This window comes from Astatotilapia calliptera, chromosome 14 (assembly GCF_964374335.1).
Source record: "Astatotilapia calliptera chromosome 14, fAstCal68.1, whole genome shotgun sequence".
NCBI classification, from domain to species: Eukaryota; Metazoa; Chordata; class Actinopteri; order Cichliformes; family Cichlidae; genus Astatotilapia; species Astatotilapia calliptera.
In genome coordinates, this window is record NC_137435.1 from 12,751,441 (window position 1) to 12,777,233 (window position 25,793).

A 25,793-nucleotide genomic window follows, 5' to 3' on the forward strand; every position below is an offset into this window, starting at 1 on the left:
AACTGCTACGATGCCTTCCAGTCAGGTTTTAGACAGAACCACAGCACTGAAACCGCTCTGACCAAAGTGTTTAATGACATATGTCTGAATACAGACAGTGGAAAAATGTCAGTCCTAGTTTTACTGGATCTCAGTGCAGCATTTGATACAGTTGACCACAACATATTACTCAAACGACTGGAGAACTGGGCAGGTCTTTCAGGAACTGTACTAAACTGGTTCAAAACATACGTAGAAAACAGGAAATACTTTGTATCAATAGGTAACTTCACATCTGAGCAGACAAGTATCACATGTGGAGTTCCCCAAGGTTCCATCTTGGGACCCCTTCTGTTTAACATCTACATGCTCCCACTGGCACAGATTATAAACAACAACAAAATAAACTATCACAGCTATGCAGATGACACACAAATATATATCACAATGTCACCAGGAGACCGAGGCCCTGTACAGGCTCTTGGTAAATGCATTGAGGAAATCAATGACTGGTTGTGCCACAATTTTCTCCAGCTAAACAAAAACAAAACTGAGGTAATAGTCTTTGGCGCCAAAGAAAAACGATTACAGGTCACCAGAGAACTTCAATCTATACATCTAAAAACCACAAACCAGGCGAGAAATTTGGGTGTAGTGATGGATGCAGACCTAAACTTAGAAAAACACATTAAGACAATAACAAAGTCAGCTTACTATCACCTCAAGAATATATCAAGGATAAAAGATCTGATGTCTCAACAGGACCTGGAAAAACTAGTCCATGCATTCATCTTTAGTAGGCTTGATTACTGTAACAGCATCTTTACAGGTCTACCTAAAAAATCAGTCAGACAACTACAGCTCATTCAAAACTCTGCTGCTCGAGTCCTCACTAAGACCAAAAAAGTGGACCACATCAGTCCAGCTCTGAGGTCCTTACACTGGCTGCCTGTCCGTCAGAGGATAGACTTTAAAGTTCTGATGCTGGCCTATAAAGCTCTGAATGGTTTAGGACCAAAATACATCAATGACCTCCTGACCCAGTATGAACCATCCAGATCCCTCAGGTCATCTGGATCCGGTCTTTTATCAGTTCCCAGAGTCAGAACCAGACACGGAGAAGCTGCATTCAGCTTTTATGCTCCTTATATCTGGAACAAACTCCCAGAAAGCCTCAGATCAGCTGAAACACTCAGTTTATTTAAATCCAGGTTGAAGACTCACCTGTTCTCAGCTGCATTTGAATAAAGCACCAAATCCACACTTTAAGCTTAAATTTCAAAACTTACATTTAACTACTGATTTTATCTACTGTTCTGATTTTATCTGTTTTGATTTTATATACTGTTTTGTTTGTTTGTTTGTTTGTTTGTTTGTTTGTTAATTAGTTAGTTAGTTTATTTGCTTGTTTTAATCAATTTTAAATCATGCTTTTTATTTGTTCTTGTTTCTAATGTCTCTGTAAAGCACTTTGAATCACCTTGTTGTTGAATTGTGCTATACAAATAAACTTGCCTTGCCTTGCCTTGCCTTTGTCCTCACAATGAGAGTTGCACCTATGCAGCTTGACTTTTCCATTTATTTCATGTCAATTCTTACTGTGTGTCTACATTTGAAAAACCACATCTAACACGATATAAGCCTGGAAGGATTTTTCTGTCACACAAATTTAAACAGGGACATTATGTACCCTTGGAAGAATATTTAAAGTGCTGGATAATCGTGTTTGGGGTGCAGTATTTTAGTGCTTTGGGGCTTGGCCCCTCCTGCATCAGAACCGTTTTCTCACAAGGAAGCTGGTCTGGATTCTCCTTGAACCCCTTGAGTAAATAGCCTTCTGCCTTAAATGGAATGAACACAGCAGACATTAGCTTCTGTTACCGAAGCGGTATATCTGTATGTTTCCGTGTTTATTTTTCTGTAAACATTAGTAGGAGATGTAAATGAAGGGCGTGATTATGTAGTACTGGCGACTAGACAGTCAGTGCAAGCAGTCTAACGAGAGAGACTGTATTCCAGAATGCCAAATTAACTGCGGGGCCAAAAATTCAATAGCATTTTTGGACACGATTTGTGTTTACATCATTTGTTTGCAGTTGTGTTCAAATTTGCAGCCATTTTTGCAGAAAAAATCGTGGGGTTTCATTTCTGGACTCTGTATACAGTCTGCCTTCAAATTAAGGGTAAAAAAAAAAGAGAGAAAAACAAAAAACAGTTCCACTAATGCAAAGTCCAGGGCTGAATAATAATACCAATAACAGAAAAAAGGAGAAAAAAAGCAATACTTTGGGTACAACATGCTTCTGTTTTTATCTTGATTACTGTCATGTGCATATAGTGCATACATGCATATATATATATATATATATATATATATATATATAATTGTGTGTGAATATTTTGTGTTGTAACATGCTCATCAGCTAGTAAACCAAAAATGTTTTGCAGTGCTATGGTGTGGTAATTATTTTAGCTTATGAATGATGTATTCTTGTTTTTTATTCAGAAAACTAAGTGGCCAGTTGCTACAGCACACCTCTGCAGAGAATTTAAAGTTGTGCAGTGTCCTATTAGTAAGAAACCTGACATGTTTCTGATATGGAGTTTAAGTTCTCTGGCACTGTATTATACTGCTCAGAAGAATCTATATGCCCATTAAAGATTTTGCATTAAAAATGCCCATTATTACAGACAGTTGCTTGTTTATGTCTGCAGTAAAACCTCAGTTTCAGTTTTGAGCCGAGTACATCAGCACAGAATGAAATAACCCGGGAGATGCAGCCAGAACTGTGTTGTTCCACACCTGGTACATTTCTCTGTGAAATTAGGAAGCCAGAAGTTGTTGTAACCGATAGCAAACCTATCCTTCTTGCACGCTGTCTCTCATACCTGCTGATTATTTATGCGATGCTGGTAAATGTGCTGAGTGTGCCTAAGTGTATAAATAGCATTACGGACATCATCAGAGGCTTCTGTTCGCAAAGGGGAAAGGGGAGGGGAAAGAGCTTACTACCGTAGCATCAGATGATGAGCCACGGAGACGATCCATCCTGACTCATCAAGATTTGAGGGGAAACTCTGATTCTTCACATGCTCTTAGTTTGCATGTCCAAGACACACCGCTGACCCTGCTGACCTCTTTGGCCAAGTTGTGCACAGCCGTGTTCTGTTTATAGTTTATCATATGAGATGACTAAAGGGTACTACTCAGTCACCTTGCTCTCTGTGGTTCACTGACTTATATATGTAGTACACTGTTTAGGATAACATAGACTTGCAAATGTAACTGTGTGCTTTTTTTTATTAAAAATAGCTGCATAACCATGGCAATTATTAGAGCGTATCTTATTTGATGTGATTCTCTCCGGCATCATGTATTATTGCTCAGTGTCTCAGTGGTCACTGTCTGCACCACAAAGAGATTTCCTTCCTAACAAAGGAGTCACAACATCCTAGTCATGATAAATGTTATCGTAAAACATAAGCACATTTTTGCATTTGCGCATTCATGTGTCCCCGCTCTTTGCAGTTCAGCCCTCAGCTGGCCTTTGCCTTAGGTTGTTGCCTTTGTCTGGGAGCACTCTGCTCTCTAGAGGTCACATTGGCTGCCCTAGAGGTACTGGTAATGGACAGTATGCCAACTGTGGGCATGCTAAGAGAGCCATATGCTGTCTGCTAAATCGGCTGTTTGGTGTCTGATAAAAATCACAGCATATTTAACATCCTCAAGAGAGGAAAAACACTGCAGTCAAACCATCACTTGAGCATGCATTGTAATGGCGTGGGTATTTGCATCTTTGCATCCCTTTTCTTCTCATTTCTTCTCATTATGTCGCTTCTTGCTCAGACTCCCTAGGCCTCCATATGCCTCTTACTATTTACAATTCATCTGACTGGTTAGGTTCATAACCCCAATTTGTATATTAGAGGTGGGAATCACCATACATCCCACGATACGATATTATCACAATACTTAACGCACGATACGATATTATTGCGATTTTTTAAAAATATCTGCGATATTCAGATTCTGTACATAAAGGTAAACTTTATCAATATTCATTTTATCTAATATCAAAGTCTCGCACTTATTGTTGACAAACGGAACGGTTTGTATTACATACTAGTCCAACTTAACTGAATGCAACCATCTGGTACAATTATAGCTATTCTGAACTATGCAATTTATGAAAACTATGCAGCCCATTCAGCAACTGAAGAATTTGAAAGTAAATTAAAACAAAATATAAAATATAATAAATAAAAAAGTTTTAAACTTAATTAAAATAAAACATGTCTTAAATTAAAATAAGTAAACTGTCATGTTTATTGCTGCCAAAAAAAAGTTAAACACATTTGGACAGTGAAGGAATGCCAGTATTCTTGCTCAGAAAAAGGATCAACATGCTCTGAAGTCAGAGCACAAAAACTTTTTTTGTAACAAAATATTGATTTCTGCTGTCCCTGTATCGATACATTATTAGCAAACAAAATATCACGATACTACACAGTATCGATTTTTTCCCCCCACCCCTATTGTATATATGGTTCTTTATTTGTTTTTAGATTTGCTTTTGTGATCGCAACCTGGGCCACGGCCTTAAAATATTTACATTAACCTTCTGGCAAGTCAAGCAGAGTAATAGAGACGTATGTATTCTATTCGCTTGCTATTTTTAAACATATTTTAGACAGAGGTATAGAGATTTAATATTCCAGGGTCTTTCAATGTACTGCTTATCAAATCCACTTTGTGTGACCACAAGCAGAAATTTTGGGAGTTTGCTGGTCAGGAGCATGTGTGGTAACACAATAACACAATTCCGTAGGTCAGACCATCTAATGGTGGGTCTAATGAAAAAAAACCCCAAAGCGCTACATCTTAGACACTACAGACCTCAGTTAGCATGCTAAATGTTAAAGCTAATAACAGCAGAATTGAAGAGATGACTGAACAAGTCTGGCTTGGGGAGAAAACCTCTTTTCTCTAAAAAAAACAAAACAACAAAAAAAACATGGCAGCATGGCTTAGGTTTACAAAGTTGCATTTGAACAAACCACAAAACAGCGTCCTTAGAAAGATGAGACCAAAATGGAGATGCCTCACATTAACTGGGAGGCACGGTGGTGGAGGGGCGATGATTTGGGTGTGATTTGTAGCCACAGAGGATATCGTGAGTTGACTGTGAACTCTGTATATAAGTGACCTTTCTGCAATCCTCCACTGAACTCAAGCAACGCTGTAAAGAAGAGTGGACCAGAATTTCTGCACAGTGATGTGAGAGACTGATAAAGGCATAGAGAAAATGATTACTTAAAGTTATTGCTGCTAAAGGTGGTCCTGGTGCTATTACTGCCATCAGTTTGAGAGTCTGCTGAGTCATGATTATTACTAATGAAAAACACATTAGGAATTCTACAGAGTGCTTCGACTGATAAAGTTTCTATGGCCATCAGTAACGTGACATCATTTTGGGGGGATAAAACTAGAGTAGTCATCTAAAAGCTTCCATTTTGTCAGTATGCGGGGCGTGATTAAAATCCAAGCTTACCTCTATCCAAGCGGCTGCCTCACCCTGTGTACTGAACGGCTGAGGTTATCAAAAAGCGGTGAACAAAAAGCTGTTTGTCCTTGAGGATGGCTGCAGATGAAAAGCCTGGGTTGCTACGCTGGGTTAACAAAAGCAGGGAGAAGCAAACCGCCACACTCACTGCTGCAGTATCTAATGAATCATCAGTCAAATAGAAATCACCAGTATAACAATTATATAAGACTTTAAATGTATAGAATTTAGAGTGATGATATTATTTTTATGGCAGACAGTGTTGCTGGTAATTGATTAGGCAGTTATAGTACTAGAATTAGCTGGTATTTGGCTAAATTAGTCATTGTAGCAAAAATCTTTTGTGGTTCTGCATTGTGAATGTGAGCATATGAAATGTTACTTCTCACTGTATGACAGAAAATACTTAAGATATGTAGATTTGGGTGAATTAAATCATTAAAAATTTCAGTCTGTTAAATAATAATCAATATGAGTTACTTTTCTTTGTAACGACAGAGAAAATAAAGGCAAATATATTGATTGAAGGGAATTAACAAGCTCTGAGCCCTATATATTTTTAGCCACAGGAGTCGAGCTTTAAAAGCTACACACACCATCTGTTTTGGCACAACTGAAGAACTGGCTAGAGGCGGTATATGAGTCTAATGACATCTGATCTCGGAAAGATGTTTTGAAGAAAAAACTGCTTTTGTTTTCGAGCATCCGACCTTTCTCCTCGCCACTGGAAGTCACACATCCCTCTACAGTGTTTTTAATTAGAGAAATAGCAGCAATCAGCCATATGCAGAGTAGAAAATCCTCGCACAAAACCCAATCGGCATGTCACTCAAGTGACGCGGATGCGCACGCACTGGATGTGTTTGATGTGTCTGAGTGGGAGTTTGATGAGTCGATGGAGGGGCAGGTAGCGTGCATTTACAATATGTGCTATGACGGCTTAAACCGTCTTGAAAAGCACTGGTGATATTTGCAGCTCGAGTGTGTACAGTACGTATTAGTCAAATCTTTAGTCCTTTAAGAACACAGAGATAGAATAGGCATCTCAGGGAAGAGCAGCAACCATGAAATTGTACTTTTCACATTGCTGTTTAGGTCAGGGAATGCTGGCTCTTTGACATTATGTAATGTAAAAGAAAATAAGCTGTATTAGATTAAACTTGATGATTTTGGATTTAGCTAATGTTTGGAATATCACCCACAGTGCACGTTAAGAGAGCCCGTGTAGGCAGGAGGTGAGCCGCAAACTTGACACAGAAGAAGAAGTGGGGGCATGTCTCTATCTGATGTAATTGATTGCTACTGAACAACCTCTAAAGGTTGCTCTCAATGTCAGGGTCTTTTGTAGAGACTTACCTTGTTTACACTTGGTAGAATGGAGAGTTTGGGTTGGTAAATATTTATTGCTTGGACAAACACGCTTTCTCTGCCATGGCTGGGACTGATAAAAAGGGCTGTTGAGATTTTAATCAAGATGGCTGTTTTGGCAATTAAATTTGACAGAGGAGAATCAGAGCTATTCCTATGTTGTCATTACTCCTGAAAAACTGTTCCTCTTTTCCTTCATCTCCTAAAGCTTCAATTAAAAATGATAGCTCCATGTGCACATTTAGTGAACTGGGGAGAGACAGAAAGCTGCCTTGAATAATTTTAACCTATTTACATTTCTGCAGTGGCTTCAATGAGATTTGACATTTTCTTTGTGTATTTGGGAAAGTGTTTACACCAAACTTAGATGGTACATGCTGGGTTTATACCCAGTCAGTGCTTTAAACGTGTTAATAACAGATCATCTGTCTGCCAGATATTACCATTGGTTTTTATGGTGGGTGATGTGAGTTAGTTGTTGTCAATTAAAAAAAACAACAACAACAACAACACATTTTACTCACTTGAATACAAGTTGATGGATCAAAAATATCTAGTGGAATATTTTTGGCATGCAGTACTATGAACTCAAGTTGGGACGCTTGTAAAATCTAAAGAAAATCAGAATGAAATAAGTTTTTTTGGCAATTAACCACAGAAAACATATGAAATGTTTAAGCTGAGAAATTGAGCAATTTCTCATTCTGAATTTAATAGCAGCAACACATCTTTGTGTTTAATGGGCTGTGTTTATGATTGTGTAGCATCCCCTCTTCTTCTAATAACAGTATGTAAACATCTGGGAACTGAGGAGAGCAGCTGCTGGACTTTTGGAAGAGGAATGTTGTCTCATTTTTGTCTGATAAAGGATTCGAGCTGCTCAACAGCCCTGGGTCTTCTTTACTGTAATTTTCACTTCCTGGTGGTCCAAATGTGTACAGGCAGGCCAGGTCAGCAGTTCAGGGAGTCTTCTGTTGTGAAGCCATGCTGTTTCAATAGCTGCATTATGTTCTTTAAGATAAGATAAGATAAGATAAGATAAGATAAGATAAGATAACCTTTATTAGTCCCACACGTGGGAAATTTGTTTTAGCATTGACTTGCTGAAATATGCAAGACATTGTATATGTTGCCCTATAACCTGTATATACCTTCTAGCATTAACCTCCTAGGACCTGGCGTCCGCATATGTGGACATCACATTTTGGGTTATTTAGACTAAAATACTCAATTTTGCTCTACTGATATCCACTTACAAGGACATTATACTGCTAGTGTTCTATCAAAATTTTAAACGAATATCCTCATATGTGGCTCTCATTTTTCTTAAAAACAAAAATCAGGTAAAAAAAAAAAATCTGGTTATTCTTTGTTTCTACATTCATCAGGTCCCAATCAGCCCAAATATCAAAGAGAAATTAAAAATGCATGCCGTGGAAGAGTTCGGGTCTTAGGAGGTTATTGGTGTCTTTCCAGATGTGAAGCTGCCAGTTCTATAAGCAGTAGTGCATCCTCATACCATCAGAAACCTGGGCTTTTGAGCTAAATGCTGATGACAAGACAGATTGTCCCTCTTCTCTTTTCTGTATAATCTGGAGGATGCAGATTACCCATGTTCATAGTTTTCCAATTGCCTCATATTTCAAATGAACAGTGGCCCAAAGACAATGGTGGCATTTCTGTTTCATGTTCACATATAGCTTCTTCTTTGTGTGAAAGAGCTTCAGCTTGCACTTCTGGAAGTGTTCCTGAGCCCATACAGTGATTTTAATGCAGGAGCTCTTGAGGGCCTGAAGATCACAGGCCTCTGACATTGAGTTTTGGCCTTGTCCCTTTCACACAGAGATTTCTCCAGATAATCGCAATTGTTTGATGATGTTACGTACCATACAGAGGTACGAGAGATATTCCCAGCCTTTGCAATTTTACATTGAGAAACATGATTCTATAATTTGTAGATGCAGTCTTTTTGCAAATTTGGGTATCTTGTGCATCTTCTGAGAAACTCTTCCTCTCTAAGATGCTATTTTAAACCCAGTGGTGTTACTGACTTGTTGCCAATTAACCTAATTCTTTGCTAAATGATTTTTCATTTTTCAGTCTTTTCTGTTTAATACCAATTACGTTTCCAGCCTTGTGTTGCCATCAAATTCCAAATGAACTAATATCTTTATGAATTCATAAAATGTCTTTTATTAAAAATTTGGAGAGAGGAAGCTAAAGCCATCTATCTGTAAAAACTTGATCCTGCTTTGACCTTTTAGCATAAAGGTAGTAAAAGGTTTTGGTATTGCTAATAAGAGGTTTAAGGTTGGTTCACAGCTTTGAGACAGTGCAGAAGAATCAGTGCAGATGTTGTTAATTAATGAAATGATTAGTTAGATGATTAATTTAATTCATTAAATAACTGTTTAACTGAAAAGGCGGGTGTAATTAATGAGCTGGGACAGATTGTTTCTGTGCCCGCAATATAATCTTTAATCGCTTGGTCAGTGTGGAGGCTGTATTGGATTAAAATACCTTACGGTATTTCTTTATCATTCTATTAAAGTTATTACCTTTACTGAACCTCTCGATTTTTCTATGGGTGACATCTTAATAATAAAATTTGCAGCGATAATGCAGTGTGTTACTTAGTGCATGGCACAAAAGAAGGTCGCAAAACCTCCAGAAACGACATGTTCAGCATTCAGCAGTCGGCATTCATTGAATCCATTCATCCTATTTAATAGCTGTAATGACAATCCAAGGTTAATTATTATATAGACTTGAGAAAAATATTAATTATCTATGTAAAGCTGGAAATCTTCTTTAGAGTAGGAGGCAAGTAGAGCGATATTTCTTCTCGAAAATTCTACCTGGGTAAGAGGCTCTGTAGGCAGAAAATTATTTGTTCCACCAAGACAGAAATATCAAGTCATTTGTATTAAGTCTGGGATGGAATCAAAGATTGAACTATAAATTGAACCTTTTTACAATTCTGACACTATTACAACTGCTGCCATATGGCCCCCAATGTTATTTGTGCCTGCACATTAAGGTGTGACCGTTTATTTCTCTCCGCAGGCTGCTTTGAACTGAACCCTGTGAGGAGCATCCAAAACAGCCCAGTATTCTGGTGAGTTCCCAAATTGAAATTAAAACCCTCTTTACATTTGCATAACACTCTACAAAACATCCAGACTGTTAATGTGAGAGGAAAGTGATGGCGGCAGTCGGACAGAAAGGAAGAGGCTTTGATAACGATATGCTAAAGGAAGATTGTCACCCTTTGACTCGATCGATCGCTCAGGGTCAATATGTTTGACTCATCATGTGAGCATATTCCCTTCACAAAGGCGAAGCTTGCAGTTTTACTCTTTCATTTCCTTTTTTCTCCCACACACTAGCTCGAATTGAGAAACAGAGCAATTCAAAAGCACAGCGTCTCATACTTTTCCTTCGCTTTGTCACATACAGCTTTAACCACATGTTCACATACAGAAAGGAGAGAGCGGCAGAGAGAGAACGAGAGAGAGATCCTCAGCTGAGTGACTCTGTTAACTATCCTCTCACATAGGCAGGGTTGGGCTGGCGCCACGGCTGTTTGCCTCATAGCCTGCGCAATGGGAGTCGGCTCCACTATCAGAGCTGCTGCTTCACCACCCTGCAGCAAACCCAGCATCCTCCGCTCCTGCAGATTTAATTTCTTATCTCAATAGAGAAAACAGCCTCTCTGATGAACGGCAGAAAACACCCTGGGCTGCTGCGAATACGGATTGAGAATACATACAATAGATGGTTTGATAAACTTATGAATGTGTGCAACATTGATTCCTCAGGAATTGGCGGTTTGTCATATATATTCAAAGGAATTTTCTTTATACAGTAAATAATGACTAAGTGAAGGAAGGTTGTCTTCACCATTATGTAATGAGTCAATTATTTATGAGCCTCCAATGAAGCATATATCACACCTTAAGCAGGATCCTTGGTAGATGAACACCTACAATGTGCCGCTGTTATTCTAAGTTGCCCTCGTGTTTCTGTTTGCAGATAGATAGAAGCTGCTTTTCAGCTGCTGTACTCTCACATGACATAAACTCGGCATGAACTCATGCCTCATGTGTGCTTCCTCTTGTCAAAAGTCTTACGAGAGCACATTATCACCGCTCAGAAAATAGAGCAGCTGGATGTTTCTAATGACAAGTTTTTCCTAAATGCCTTTGTGCAAAAAAACCCCAAAAAACAAAGGATATGCAAGCTTCTTACTGCGACGTCGCTTTAGATTTTTTTCTTCTATTGTTTTCGCGTTTGCTTTAATTGCGACTAGTGTAAAAATGTATTTCTTGCTCCAGGAAGAATGGACATGCTGTGACTTTTCAAGCTCTTTATTTACAGCTTCATCAATGTCATGAAAGCCACTACAGTGGTAGTTGTGTGTCAACATTCCCATAACAAACAAAAGTTATTATTTGAGAACAAAGAAGTAATATGACTGGATACACCCTTGCTAAATTAGTTTTCCTGTGTTTACAGTAATCACCTGGTAGGTCTGTACTTAAGGAGAGTGGTGCTGTCTTATCTGTGGTCTAAAGCTTCTAGAGTAATTTATTACAGTCATCAAATTTTCATGATCTTCTCAGCTTGTAGGAGGTTTTAACCAGTGGTGGAGAGAGTTTTCAGATCCTTTCAGTAAGTTGAAATTTGAAGGGACAAAAACAAAAAAAGAAAACACACGTCAGAATTTAAATATATCTCTCGTCTAAGCCCCCCTCCAGATGAGCACGCACACATACGCGCCAAAAACAAGTCACTGCTGACTTTTAGCTTCACTCAAATTGAACCTCACTCTCCTAGGTGAAAGTCATCTGTTCACCCCGTTGCACCCACACATCTTATTTCCCTGAATGTTGTTCTTCATTCCACTTTGTGTTACTCACCCAGGTTGGTCTGAAAAGATCTATGTTTGGGCAAAAGCTGCTGTATCAGGCTTTAACCTGTAAAGAAAGAGGAGGTGCAGAGTTTTTTGTTTCTTTGCAGTCCTGTTGAGTCATAAGATGCGAAAAGGTTATTATTATAAAAGACGGTTTCTGCCCCAGCTTTTTGCTGTTTTCACACATAAATGTCACATGTAACTGTCTGAATGATCAGGGACGCACTGTCCAGTGTTGCTCTTTCACACGTAGCATGTGTGTTTGACACTACTGGAGATACTCTTTGGTTTAGGCAGGGGCTTGGGGAGGGGGGACACCAGGATAGAGCGTGCAGGTGACATGATAGAAATGTCATCAGAATGCACACTCACCTTTGTGAAATCTCTGGGCAATTACTCGCTCTGTTCACACTTGGGCTCAATCTGACATCACTTGGACCTTACACAGATTGATTCTGACATTATTTGTTCTCACATGCTGCTTTTCTGGGTGATGTCTAGTGAAGTTCAAGACTTCAGCGCACGTGTGAAAACAGCTTTAGTTTTCAGACCCTTTTTAACAAGTTAATGTCCCTTGATCATGTATTTCAAGTTTCAGCTCTGGTTGTCATACAGAATATTATTAAATCTAAACAGTGTCAAGATCTAAGAGACGTTTCAGTGTCTGTAGCTTTAAATCCAGCAGACCCGCCACACACAGGTCTGCCAGTCACACAGTGGATAAGCCAATGGTAGAAGCAGCACATTCACCTGATATGGCAGCTGTTTGAGACATTTTGTTGTTTCACAACATGTGCAGGGTAACTTTGCCAAAAAACGTCTTTGGAAATGGCTTGTAAGTGACTGTTGGTTAACATGTAGTACACACATGCAGTACATTAGTCATGTTTTGCTTTTCACTAATTCCGTTGTCTGGCCACAGGAAGGAAAAACAAGGAAGGCTTCATTAGGAATTTGTCTGTGTTTAAATAAGTTATGTGTAAGCACAGAGTCAGAGAGAAACAAATAAAAAACTCTACGATAAAAACACAATTTTTGGTTTCCAGGTTTCCAGCATTTCTATCTGTGCCTCAGCATTACAATTTCGAAATATCTCTTGGCTGTGAGATAAGGATTTTGCCACTGTGGTGCAGACCACATTGCCATAAAAATAAAAGTAATCCACTTGTATTTAGTTCCCCAGATGCTGGGAGTACATGAAGACTCTTGTGTTCACTCTTACAGACAACAACAGATTTGGTGTTCTTTGCTCCTGATTGAGATATTTTAGCTTGAAAAAGTGACTCTGGTGAGGAAATAGCAGTGGCTGCTCAGTCAAAAAACAGAGGGTCTGTGCCTACTCAGGCAGATCTCTTCTAGTGGGGGTTATGCTTATGTGGTTTTGACGTCACAGCCTACTGCAAACTTCACTGGTTGGTTTACAGGCAGACTTTCTGGTCTGTTGGGAAAGAATGGGAGGATGGACTTTCATGATATTTAGTGTCTTTCTACATATACAGAGCACATCATCATTATTATTATTATTATTATTATTAGAGCAGGGCGATATGATATAAAAATATTTATCACGATATACATTTGAAAATTTGCGATAACGATATAACTGACGATATAATTGACACTAGACAAAACACTTTACAACTCCACAACTTTATTAGTGCAAAAAAAACCCCATCAATGTATTTTCACTTAAACAAGCAGCTGTTTTTTATGTGCATTAAAGTTATATAAAAATTTAACAGTGCAAATGCAAACTCCTTGTTGACAGTTTAATCAAAAGGCATTTCCAGTGGAAATTGGCCGACATAGTCTGACCATAACCATGTATAATATCCACAAAACTTAAAAAGAGGTTATACACACACAATACGGTAATATTATGTTGAAGCACAGTACGTATCACTCTGCCAGGCTCCTGCCTACGACAGCCGTAATGCTCCGATGATATGTCAGTGAACATGGCCACATAACAGTGCAAATATTGAATCTGATCATGTTTCTGATTGCTGGGGTTTATATAATGTGGCACTTTGAGAGGACATTGATTTTTTTTCTTCCTCTGAACTGGCAGTTCTGCAGGATACATTCTGCACAAAGGGAGTGTCTCGTTGGAGCGCTGCACAGGAAAGCAGCTATCAGTTTATTTGGCACTTGGATAGAAATAGAAAGTCTTTTAAAGGCAAAACACTTGCATTAGGAATTGAATTCACTTAGAAATACATAAAACGAGATGTAGAGCTTCTTATGGACTTTCTAAAACGAGCAGAATATCTGCGATTCTCTGTTGAGTTGATTGAGTTCTTCGAATTAGTTTAGCAAAGAGAAGATTTGTCTGTGAAGGTTCTCAGTCATCAGTCAAAGAGAAGATTTAACTCAGTGGTGTAAATTAAAAACAACGTGGACAACATGGTCTCGGATTATGATTTATTTTCTCAGGGAGGTGATTTTGGTCTCCTTTGGTAGCGAGCTGAGTGCAGGAAATGAGTTTGACACCTTTGACATGTTATTACATGTGCAATCCAGGTTACAGTACTTTGGTTCATTTTCCCTCTAAAAGCTGTTATACAGGAAGACTGAAAAGAATAGAGCTCAGCACAGAGTAAGGCCAGTTCATTAGTGTAGATAGTGGGCTTCATGTATTTGGTGAGATAGATAGATAGATAGATAGATAGATAGATAGATAGATAGATAGATAGATAGATAGATAGATAGATAGATAGATGTGGCAATACATGGATTGGGCTTGTTTGTCCATCACATCCCACAGATGCTCGATTGAATTGAGAACCGAATCATTTTTGAAATTGAGATTCCTGAACCATTTTTCCTTTGTGGCAGGGCACATTATCCTGCTGAAAGAGGCCACAGCCATCAGCTAATATTGTTTTCATGAAAGGGTGTTGCTGTTGTTCTGCGACAGTGCTTAGGTAGGTGGTACATGTTAACATAACATCCACATGGATGGCAGGACCCAAGGTTTCCATAGCTAATTATTGCTCAAACATCACACTGCCTCCATCAGCTTGCCATCTTCACATAGTACATCTGGGTGCCATGTGCTCCCAATGTGAGAGTTGCACTCGTCCCCAGCCATCCAAGTAATTCATTACTCCAGGCCAACCTCTTCCATTGCTTTGTGGTCCAGTTCTGATGCTCCCTTGCCGTTTATTGCCGGTTTTTGCGGTGGACAGGGTCAAGATGGCTGCTGTGACTATGCAGCCCCATACACTAAAAACTGCAATGCACTGTCTATTCTAACTAGGGCTGCCACGATTAGTCGACTAGTCACGATTACGTCGACTATCAAAATTGTCGACGACTGATTTAATAGTCGACGCGTCGTTTGAAGCTTTGTAAGATCACAAAAGACGCAGGAATAAATAGTAGGATTTAAGAGTGTAATAACGGACTGAAACAGAAGATGGCAGCACTGCATGTACGAGGATGCCAGCTGCCGTTAAACCCCGAAGAAGAAGAAGCAGCTCTGTCCCAGAATTCATAGCGCAGCCCAGCTCAGTTTCCAACAATGGCGGCAGCTACTTAGTTTTAATATTACTCTTATTATTCTTTCTGGGTCACAAAATAAACGTTTAACATATTTTCAGGCAAGAATGTAGCTGTGTAAACCTCAAATATCTGCTCAGTTTATCAAGACACCACATATTTTCAAAAGCGCTCCGACTTTTCGGAGACGTCTGTTATCCACCAGCTCGATAGCTAGCCGGGGGCTAGGTCACTAGCGCTGTGAGAACACCGGACTCCCGGCAAATCGTTTTCAAACCCACCGCCGTCTTTCGCTACTCAGGTTAAACATGATATATAAGTCATTTAGATAACTTAAAAATGTTATTGTTTGGCTTTTTTAGTATTTTATTTGTTCCTGAGTAAATCGGTGTGGCTGAGATTAAAGTTATAGTTTTTATACAGCTGAATATACGTCAAGCAGACAACTGATCATCAGAAGTGTGAGATGCTCGAGAATATACTCCAGTGTCCCGTTATATTTTAGATAGCAAGGAGTTTATTAAACTTCACCGAAACAATCTGCAAATTTCATTAAAATTTAATAAACTACCATTTTGTCTTTATTTGTAGTTAGCACATTAAACACTTAAAGCTGTAAGCTAATGATAGTTATATAAGAGCAGATGCACGCTGGTGCAATAAACTGTGCGTTTTACGTCCAATGGAGGATGATCTGATTAGTCGACTAATCGCAAAATTAATTGGTGACTAGTCGACTATCAAAATAATCGTTTGTGGCAGCCCTAATTCTAACACCTTTCTATCAGAGCCAGCATTAACTTTTTCAGCAATGGAAACAATTAAAGCCTGTTGGCTCGGACAACATGGCCGCCCATAACCCTAGCGTTGGTTCACCACTGTTGCTTTTGATAGATACTGACCACTGCAGACCAGGAACACCCCACAAGAGCTGCAGCTTTGGAGATACTTGTTCCCTAATCACATGTGCTATGAAGAAGGGATAATCAGTGTTATTCATTTCACCTGTCAGTGATCATAATGTTGTGTCTGATTGGTCTATATGTCATTGTTAGTGCAAATGTGTGTGATTTGTCTAGTTGTATTTTTGTTTCTTTTAGAAATTTAAAAAAGAAAATTACAAACATCAGCAGCACTCTCCTTCTTTTCTCAAATCTTTCAAGAAGCATGGTAAAGCAAGTCAAACTATGGAGGATAATGATAGTTTTGAAAGCCATTATTTCTGAAAAAGTTGAAAACCAGATGTAATGTTTTTTTGTGTTTACTTAAAGAAAAAAGAAAAGAAAAAAAACTTGTGTTTCAAGAGTGAAGTGAAGATTGCGAATCAAATCCGTCAGATTTGCCAATTCAACAGTTAAAACAAATCAAGTTTATCTGTGCACGCTGCAATCACTAATACTGAGCTGCTTGCTGACAGTTTAAGGGCACTATTGGTGAAGAACACATTAGTTGTAAATGTAAGTTTGCAGAAAACGAAATAAGCGTGTAAATAAATAATCATTGTGCACTTTAATTAGTGCTGATACTTTGGGATGCTGGTAAAATGCTTATTTAACAGTTCTCCTTCCCTTAAGTTGACAAAAGCTTCATAAGCATTACCTCAGGTTATAAAAATTCGCAGAGTTTTCTATTAAGAATAAAATAATTTCCAAAGTGCTTTATTTAATTAATCTGCCCTAAGCAAGGTATTTATAGATGATGGACTAAAATCAACAATGTAGACGTTTTGGTATGTAGTGTGCAAAAGTCTTCATCCACTCCTCATTTCTCTCTATTTTCCTTGGAAAATGGGAAATAGGTGTAATGATTTATTCAAATTTCAAAAATAGAGAACTCTAATGTATGATCACCTTTATTCCTCAACACAGCCTGATCTCCCTTAGGCAAGTTTTCTTGTAATTTCTCTAAGAAGTCTTCAGGAATAGTTCTCCGGACTTCTTGAAGGACATTCAAAGCTGTTCTTTGGATGTTGGCTGCCTTTTTGTTCCATTCTCCATCAAGATGGTCACACACTGCTTCAATAATATTGAGATCTGGGCTCTGGGGAGGCCAATCCATTGCTGATAGCAATCCATTAAGTATTTGTCTTTCCAGGTATGATTTTACTGCACTGGCAGTGTGTTTGATTTATGGTCATATTAAAAAATAAAGCTGGTGCTCAAAAATTTTCCAGATGGTATTACATGGTGGCTCTGACTGCACTTCTCTATGCTCCTAATTCCATCAGTTTTGACAAATCCCCAAACCATGACAGAGTCTTCAGTGTATTACAGATGGTTGTACCCTGTTGCGCTTCTCTACTGACATCCTTCATATATGCTGGTGGCAATTTGAGCCAAAAATTTACAAAATTGATTCATCACTCAATAAATCCTGTTACCACTGATTTTCAGTCTAGTTCTTGGCAAACCTCAACCTTTTGTCCCTGTTTCTCTTTCTTAAAAATGGCTTCTTCGCAGCCACCCCTCCACTGAAACCATTTCTGACAAGAATACAGTGAATAATAGATGAATGAAGGACCAGATATGCAGTATCTTTTAAGTCCTGAATCAGGCATTTTTTGGATTTGTTTTGTATTTTGTAAGAACATGACTTTCAGATACTATTCATCTGCTGTGGTCCATTTTTCAGTCCTGTCACTTCCTCCTTTTTCCTTCATTTCACCAGTTTCCTTAGTTTTTTTTTTCTAAGGACACACTGCAGACCATGCCAAGATATCCCAAGTTTTCAGGTAAAGGTTTTTTTGGGAAACACCATGATGGCTTTAAAAATAAATTCAATCAGACTGTGGTTTTATTTTTCACAAAGTCTTCTAAAGAGAACATATTTAGTGACGGGCTGCTAGTAACAATCTAGTAAATTATCTAAAGACACAATTTAAAACTAGTTCTCTCCTAAGTTTTATTGTGTGGAGACACAACAATGGTTCATCCCTTGAGTTAGGTGTTTTTTTTTTAAGGTTGAATGATTCATAGGCCAGTGTAAAGTGGCTTAACAAACAAAAGCCATTCCTTTGACAATAATCAGGTAGAAGAACTGGATTAAACAGAGTAAAAACCTAGCAACTTTCCAAAGAAAAACTTTTGTGTTTTTCTCATGCAGCAGAAAAAAAAGCTAAACCAGCTGCCATGAGTCTAGTGCTTTGCAAAATGAGAACACATTCAACATGCCAAATATCAATGCACCAAAATATAGATTTCTGCCTCATTTTGAAATTGGGCTCCCTCCTTGCAAATAGCTGTTTCGATGGCTTCTGCTGCTTTTCTCAAGTTGCTATAATTAAACAGAAGGAGGCCGCGACCCTTCTTTATTCTGTGTCAGTTTGAGAAATGGCTGTTGTAAAATGCACTGTGTCAAAGCAGCACAAGCTGAACAACAGCGAGATTTCACACGCAGTGGGATCCATTTTAAGGAGTGTGTGTATTTAAAGATTTGTAAACTAATCCTCATTTCTGCAACCACATAGATATTTGAAAATCCACCAAAAACCCAGGTTCTGGCAATTTTTCTAAACAGCATTACAACACATATTCATCTTATCACAGAAAGGTATATATATATATATATATATATATATATATATATATATATATTGCCATCTGTGAATCAAGACCCTTGAAGGAGCAAGTATCTCATTGAACAGCTTAGATCCGTGATAGTCGTGATAGTTTCACTTATAGATAAACACATTAGAAAATGGGGTTAATAATAGTCAACGTTAAGGTCTATTTAACAGAGTTAAAGAACCTCAAGGTTCTCAAGAGTAGCACTTCATCACCAGATAATCTTTTTGAATCACAGAAGAAAGACTTTTTTTTTTTTTTTTACCTCATCTCACCCCGTAGGTTTACACCCACAGCACAGTCCCTGATCTGACAACATCCTCAGGATAACTCTCATATATCATCATTAGAAAGCACAGACCCAGGCACTTTGTCAGAGTTTGCCGTCCGGTGAAAAGGTACAAAGAGGGCAGAAAATAGATCTCTTTGATGAACAACAGATTATGATGGAGAGGTGAGCAAACATTCCTCTCATTCCCTGCCCACATATGCGGTGTAGCAAGACTTGCTATCATACACAGAAGCAAATTGATGTCTGATCCCAAAGACAAGCCACAAATGGGATGTAATCCTCCTGGATCTTTGATTCAAGCTACAGAGAAGTCTCTCTTTTCATTTCAAATATAAAAAGACTACATAAAGTTTATAGCTGGGCTAATTTGGTGTCACTTTTTTATATTTTCAATATATTCAGTACAGGGAGTGCAGAATTATTAGGCAAATGAGTATTTTGTCCACATCATCCTCTTCATGCATGTTGTCTTACTCCAAGCTGTATAGGCTCGAAAGCCTACTACCAATTAAGCATATTAGGTGATGTGCATCTCTGTAATGAGAAGGGGTGTGGTCTAATGACATCAACACCCTATATCAGGTGTGCATAATTATTAGGCAACTTCCTTTCCTTTGGCAAAATGGGTCAAAAGAAGGACTTGACAGGCTCAGAAAAGTCAAAAATAGTGAGATATCTTGCAGAGGGATGCAGCAGTCTCAAAATTGCAAAGCTTCTGAAGCGTGATCATCGAACAATCAAGCGTTTCATTCAAAATAGTCAACAGGGTCGCAAGAAGCGTGTGGAAAAACCAAGGCGCAAAATAACTGCCCATGAACTGAGAAAAGTCAAGCGTGCAGCTGCCAAGATGCCACTTGCCACCAGTTTGGCCATATTTCAGAGCTGCAACATCACTGGAGTGCCCAAAAGCACAAGGTGTGCAATACTCAGAGACATGGCCAAGGTAAGAAAGGCTGAAAGACGACCACCACTGAACAAGACACACAAGCTGAAACGTCAAGACTGGGCCAAGAAATATCTCAAGACTGGTTTTTCTAAGGTTTTATGGACTGATGAAATGAGTGTGAGTCTTGATGGGCCAGATGGATGGGCCCATGGCTGGATTGGTAAAGGGCAGAGAGCTCCAGTCCGACTCAGACGCCAGCAAGGTGGAGGTGGAGTACTGGTTTGGGCTGGTATCATCAAAGATGAGCTTGTGGGGCCTTTTCGGGTTGAGGATGGAGTCAAGCTCAACTCCCAGTCCTACTGCCAGTTTCTGGAAGACACCTTCTTCAAGCAGTGGTACAGGAAGAAGTCTGCATCCTTCAAGAAAAACATGATTTTCATGCAGGGCAATGCTCCATCACACGCGTCCAAGTACTCCACAGCGTGGCTGGCAAGAAAGGGTATAAAAGAAGAAAAACTAATGACATGGCCTCCTTGTTCACCTGATCTGAACCCCATTGAGAACCTGTGGTCCATCATCAAATGTGAGATTTACAAGGAGGGAAAACAGTACACCTCTCTGAACAGTGTCTGGGAGGCTGTGGTTGCTGCTGCACGCAATGTTGATGGTGAACAGATCAAAACACTGACAGAATCCATGGATGGCAGGCTTTTGAGTGTCCTTGCAGAGAAAGGTGGCTATATTGGTCACTGATTTGTTTTTGTTTTGTTTTTGAATGTCAGAAATGTATATTTGTGAATGTGGAGATGTTATATTGGTTTCACTGGTAAAAATAAGTAATTAAAATGGGTATATATTTGTTTTTTGTTAAGTTGCCTAATAATTATGCACAGTAATAGTCACCTCCACACACATATATCCCCCTAAAATAGCTAAAACTAAAAACAAACTAAAAACTACTTCCAACAACATTCAGCTTTGATATTAATGAGTGTTTTGGGTTCATTGAGAACATGGTTGTTGTTCAATAATAAAATTATTCCTCAAAAATACAACTTGCCTAATAATTCTGCACTCCCTGTATTTATTGCGTGACTATATCAAGTATTTATAGGCTAGCTCTATATATTTATTTTCCAAACACAAGTCACTGTCTTGCGTGCCTGTATTATCAGAGGATCAGCAGCTACTCACAGCCCGAGTCTGATTGTTTTAATGTGACAAGTGAATATCTGACTTAAAACTTCCAACAGAGTTCTGTGACTTGAGAGCTCGCCCCAGCTGATTCTCTCCCAACTGAAGTGTGTGTTTTCTCAACTTTAGTTAGCCAACCTCTCAGGGAGGTGCCTCTAAATATAGAAACCTTTCTGACAACATGTTAACTCTCATGTGTGAGAACAGGCACTGGCTTACAGATGCCTGAGCACACTGCGAAAAGAGACTGAGAATGGAATATCGGGGCCTATTGATAGTTTAGACTTGATCGTTTAAACAGTTTTCAGTGAAACATACAGTGTAGCGTGCTTTGTAGTGCAAAGGGAGCTACGACAGTAATTATCTTTTTACTCTATTGTGCAAAAAATTTGAGGCACTTGAGCTGTTTAGTCTCTTATTCATCATGAAACAGCCATCAAGGAGACTTCTCAACATCCCAGATCCATTGTGTAAAATGACAAAGACCCAAAACACAGAACCAAACAAAGTCATAAAGAGCTATCTTTAGCGACAAGAAGAACAAGGAGTCCTGTAGCAGATGGTACAGCTCCCACAGTGCCCTGATGTCAGCAACATGCAGTCTGAGATTATACAAAAGATACAAAAGACACTGAGGTAACCTAAATCCAGAGAAGATTTCTGGTAAGTTCTACTACCTGTGAAACACTTTGAACTACTAGTGATATAAGTAATCGGAAGGACACACTTAATAATGATGTAATAACTGTTTTTCTCTAGATGTCAATTAAAAAAAATTGAGATTTCTAGTTATTAAAGTTATTAGTTATTATTATTATGTCTATTTATGTAATTAATATCAATTTATAGTGGAAGTTTCCGTGGCCTAAATTGTAGGAAACTCTCTGCAAATGTAAGACTTCAGATGGCAGTAAGATATAAACATGTGGTAACAAGGCACTGACTATATCACAAATCCATCTTCATAAAACAAACAAAACAAACAAACAAAATGTTTAGTTTGCTACCAGTCATTTCAATTTTATTAGGTACATCTGTTCAAATGCTCATTAATACAAATATCCAATAACCCGGTTACATGTCAGCGTTTAAGCATGCAGAGCATGAGACAAACTGAGCATCAGAATGGAGAAGAAAGGCGATTGAAATGGCTTGGTTCATTGAGTCTTGAATTCTGCTGCAACCTTCAGGTAGTACGCCAGAATTTACTATAAGCAATACGAAAGCATGGATCCATCGTGCCTTATATCACCAGTTCAGGTTGTTGTTGGTGGTGTAATGGTGTGGGGAATATTTTCTTCACAAAAGATACTCAGATGGCCTCTGATGAGTCCAATAGAGCGCTTATGGGATGTGGTTGAAAGGGAGATTTGCATTCTGGATGTAAAGCCAACAAATATGCATCAACTGCATGATGCTATCATGTCAATATGGACCAAATTCTCCGAGGAGTGCTTCCTTCACCTTGTTGAATCTTTGCCACACAGACTTCAGGCAGTTCTGAAGGCAAAAAGAGATCTAACCCGATACTGGCAAGGCTAATAAGGCGGTGTGTTTACTATAATTGTTTTAAAAGAAATCATGCAGTTAGGTCATCAAGGCTAAAAAACATAATCACTGACACACTTTATATTCAAATGATAATTGTATTCCTGGTGGCATTGGTTGTTTCTGCTGCAGGCTTTGCTAGTCTGTGCAGCTGTGTGTGACAATATGTACTCTCAGAGCAGAGATACACAGGGACACTATTTCTATGATTTATAGAGTGTTGCAAAGTCAGTTCTATGTTATACTGCAACATTGTTTCAAAACCTGTCTTGAATGAAAAGCCTCCCTGCTCAGGGCGCCCTTGTTGCAACATTACCTGTACCTCAACCCATCCAACGTCAGATTGTTGGTACATGCCCACAAGCAGCTGTTTGTATGTTTCTGTCTCTATCCATATCTCTGTGCATTGTTGCTGTCTCATTTTCCAGTTCAAACATATATGAATGTATGTAAGACGTTCACATTTTGAGTAAAGAGTATTTAAAAAAAGAAAAGAAAATCCAGCTACTATTGTTTGTCTTGTGAACTTTCCATTGCCATCCTCTCTTAGCCTGCCAGTCAGAACAGAGTGGGCTCATGGAGAGGTAGGATTTAAGAGACGGGACCTTAAACATAATTTTTCAGATAGAAACTGACCTGAAGGGCTCAATAAAGAGACAGACATAATACAAATCCGGAGTTTATGAACTGTAAATCATGCAAAAATATGCCATTAGAGCCCCAGAATAAAATTGTAGACCTAGAAATACACACTACATGCCCCCTTTAAAATGTTCCTTTTAAAAATAGGCTCAAAAGAAGCAGCAGGTTGCAGCAGGAAAACTAGAGCAGATGCTGAGTAAGTATTTATTGGCCACAGAGTGTTTTACATGATTAGGAATGTGGTCACTTTAATTGGCAACTAATTAGCAAATCAATTAAAGAGATGTTTATTATTTCTGCTGACCTTTCCCATCCTTGCAAAAGTGATCTGTCAGTTGTTTTTGCAAATTATACAAAACAATCCAAACCGTTTGTCACAAAATTCAACAGTAAAGGACAAACCGGGAATACAGATTGAGGGTACCTTCTGTTGAGGGATATGCCCTATAATGGCAGAGCCTTATGCATGCGACAAGGGAGACTTGGGTTTGTTTGGAGTTGCAGAATGGAAAGGATGGGAGGAAAGCAAAGCTCGCCTTCAAACGCAGAAGGCAAATCTGCATAACAGGTCTGATCTATTTCTTTAAAATTGAAATCAATGTAACGTAAATGGATAAGTTGCTGCCAGTGACATTATCATCACTTGCAGTCTATGCAGGCTGATGCTCTTCCTTGAAAGCAGCAAGCACAAATGCAGCAAGAAGCCAAAACAATGTCAAAGCATTGAAAGGAAGGCACAGCTGAAGCTAAAAACAACAACTAAAGAAATTATACACACACGCACGCGCACGCACACATCCAGTGAGTCAAGACTTGACATCACAAAGCACTTAGGAATTATAGCTGTTTGTGAGTGGCACTACAGTCACAACAACAACAATAGTTATAGCAGCAACACAGAAAAGCAGTTTTAGCTTGCAGGCTGTTGTTTGTATAATGCTGTTTATAAATCCTATTTCTTACTTTCAATCTGTCTCTTTACTGTCTAACAAGAATAACTCAGATAGTAACTTGAGATTGTTGCCATTAAGAGAATTTGGATTGGGGGATCAAAGCCACAGAGAAACACAATATTTTGGTAAACTCAGTACAAGATGTGGGAAAAAGAAATTATTTTGAACTTTTCTTTCATTGTGCAAATATCTCAATTGTTTGACTTTATTTTTTAGGATTTGCCAGAGAATGCAGAAGAGTTAATAAATGTGTTAAACTATGCTGGTGGAGTTGGTAAGAAATGGCAATCAGCCTCTCAGTATGATTTCTTACGAGAGCGCCATGTTTAACGGTTCATGCTGTGAAATTCTCAGTAGAATAGTGTTAGTGAGACCTGGCATCTCTGGAGACTGACGTCTCAGGCTGCAGGAAAATGAGAGATAGATTGGATCAAAGATTAAAAGCACCCTGACATGCGGCTTTCTTGCTCTCCGACCCAAACCCTGACCGAGCTTTTTTTTGCTTAGGAAGCATGTGCAGCTGCATCGATTACAAGCGCATGTCAGCAGTTTGATAGATCGAATGAAAGGAAATCAGATGCAGATGAAAATGCAGTGTACAAACCTGACAGGGCGAAACAAAGCATAACAGAAATTCATAACAGACATCGTGTTCTCTTTGTTTGAAATAAGCCGCCTCTGTTTGTGCAGCACAAGAGGAGCTATAAATTATTCAGGCGCTCCCTTGACGGCCGCCCATTTACAGCCGCTCACCTGCAACTGACTGGACGTATTCTTCCTCCGTGCTCCTCAGCGATCTGCCTGTTTTAAAATGGCAGCAAAATACATGTGACCTCTGAGTAGATCTGTTCCTTCGCTCTAATGCTTAATTTATTCATTACTCTCTGCCTGCACTGTGTACACGCTGCTAAGCCCCTAATCGTAAATATTTTAGAATATCAAAATGAATGTGAAGGGGAAGGAGCATGCAGGATTATTGCAGCTACATGTAAATAACAAGGTGAAGTATGGCTCCTTATTCGTCACAGTGTTAGCAGAAAGGAAAGGGGGTGAGAGAGGAATAACAGAATGCAGTGGTCATAGATAATAACACTATTTGCTGTATTGTAGCCCATGAAGGACATCTCCTTCCAGAAAGCTCAGCATGTCATTTTTCTTCACTACCGTTCCTTCATTCATGCTGATGTGAGGTTTGCTGTAGTGACTGCCAGGAAAAGGGAGGATGGTTGAATGCTCTCTCTGTGAAGCATTTCTTTGGGTCTTAACGCTCACATCTCCACGACTAGCTGTCTGCACTGTTTGAGGGCTCTCTCACTTTCTGCAGATGTATGTTCACAACACTGGAAAATGGCCTATCACACAATCAGTTCTGGCCCAAAAAACGG

At 38.9% G+C, this 25,793-nt stretch overlaps 1 protein-coding gene across 3 annotated transcripts in view; it reads left to right on the forward strand.

The window, feature by feature from the left end:
- lrfn1 (leucine rich repeat and fibronectin type III domain containing 1) overlaps positions 1 to 25,793 on the forward strand; it is a 139,858-nt gene that overhangs the window by 56,115 nt on the left and 57,950 nt on the right. For all 3 annotated transcript variants that reach the window (XM_026191294.2, XM_026191297.2, XM_080288856.1), the window contains one exon: positions 9,978 to 10,029. The gene's annotated coding sequence lies outside the window, so the exon portion shown is untranslated. The remainder of the gene's footprint in view (positions 1 to 9,977; positions 10,030 to 25,793) is intronic.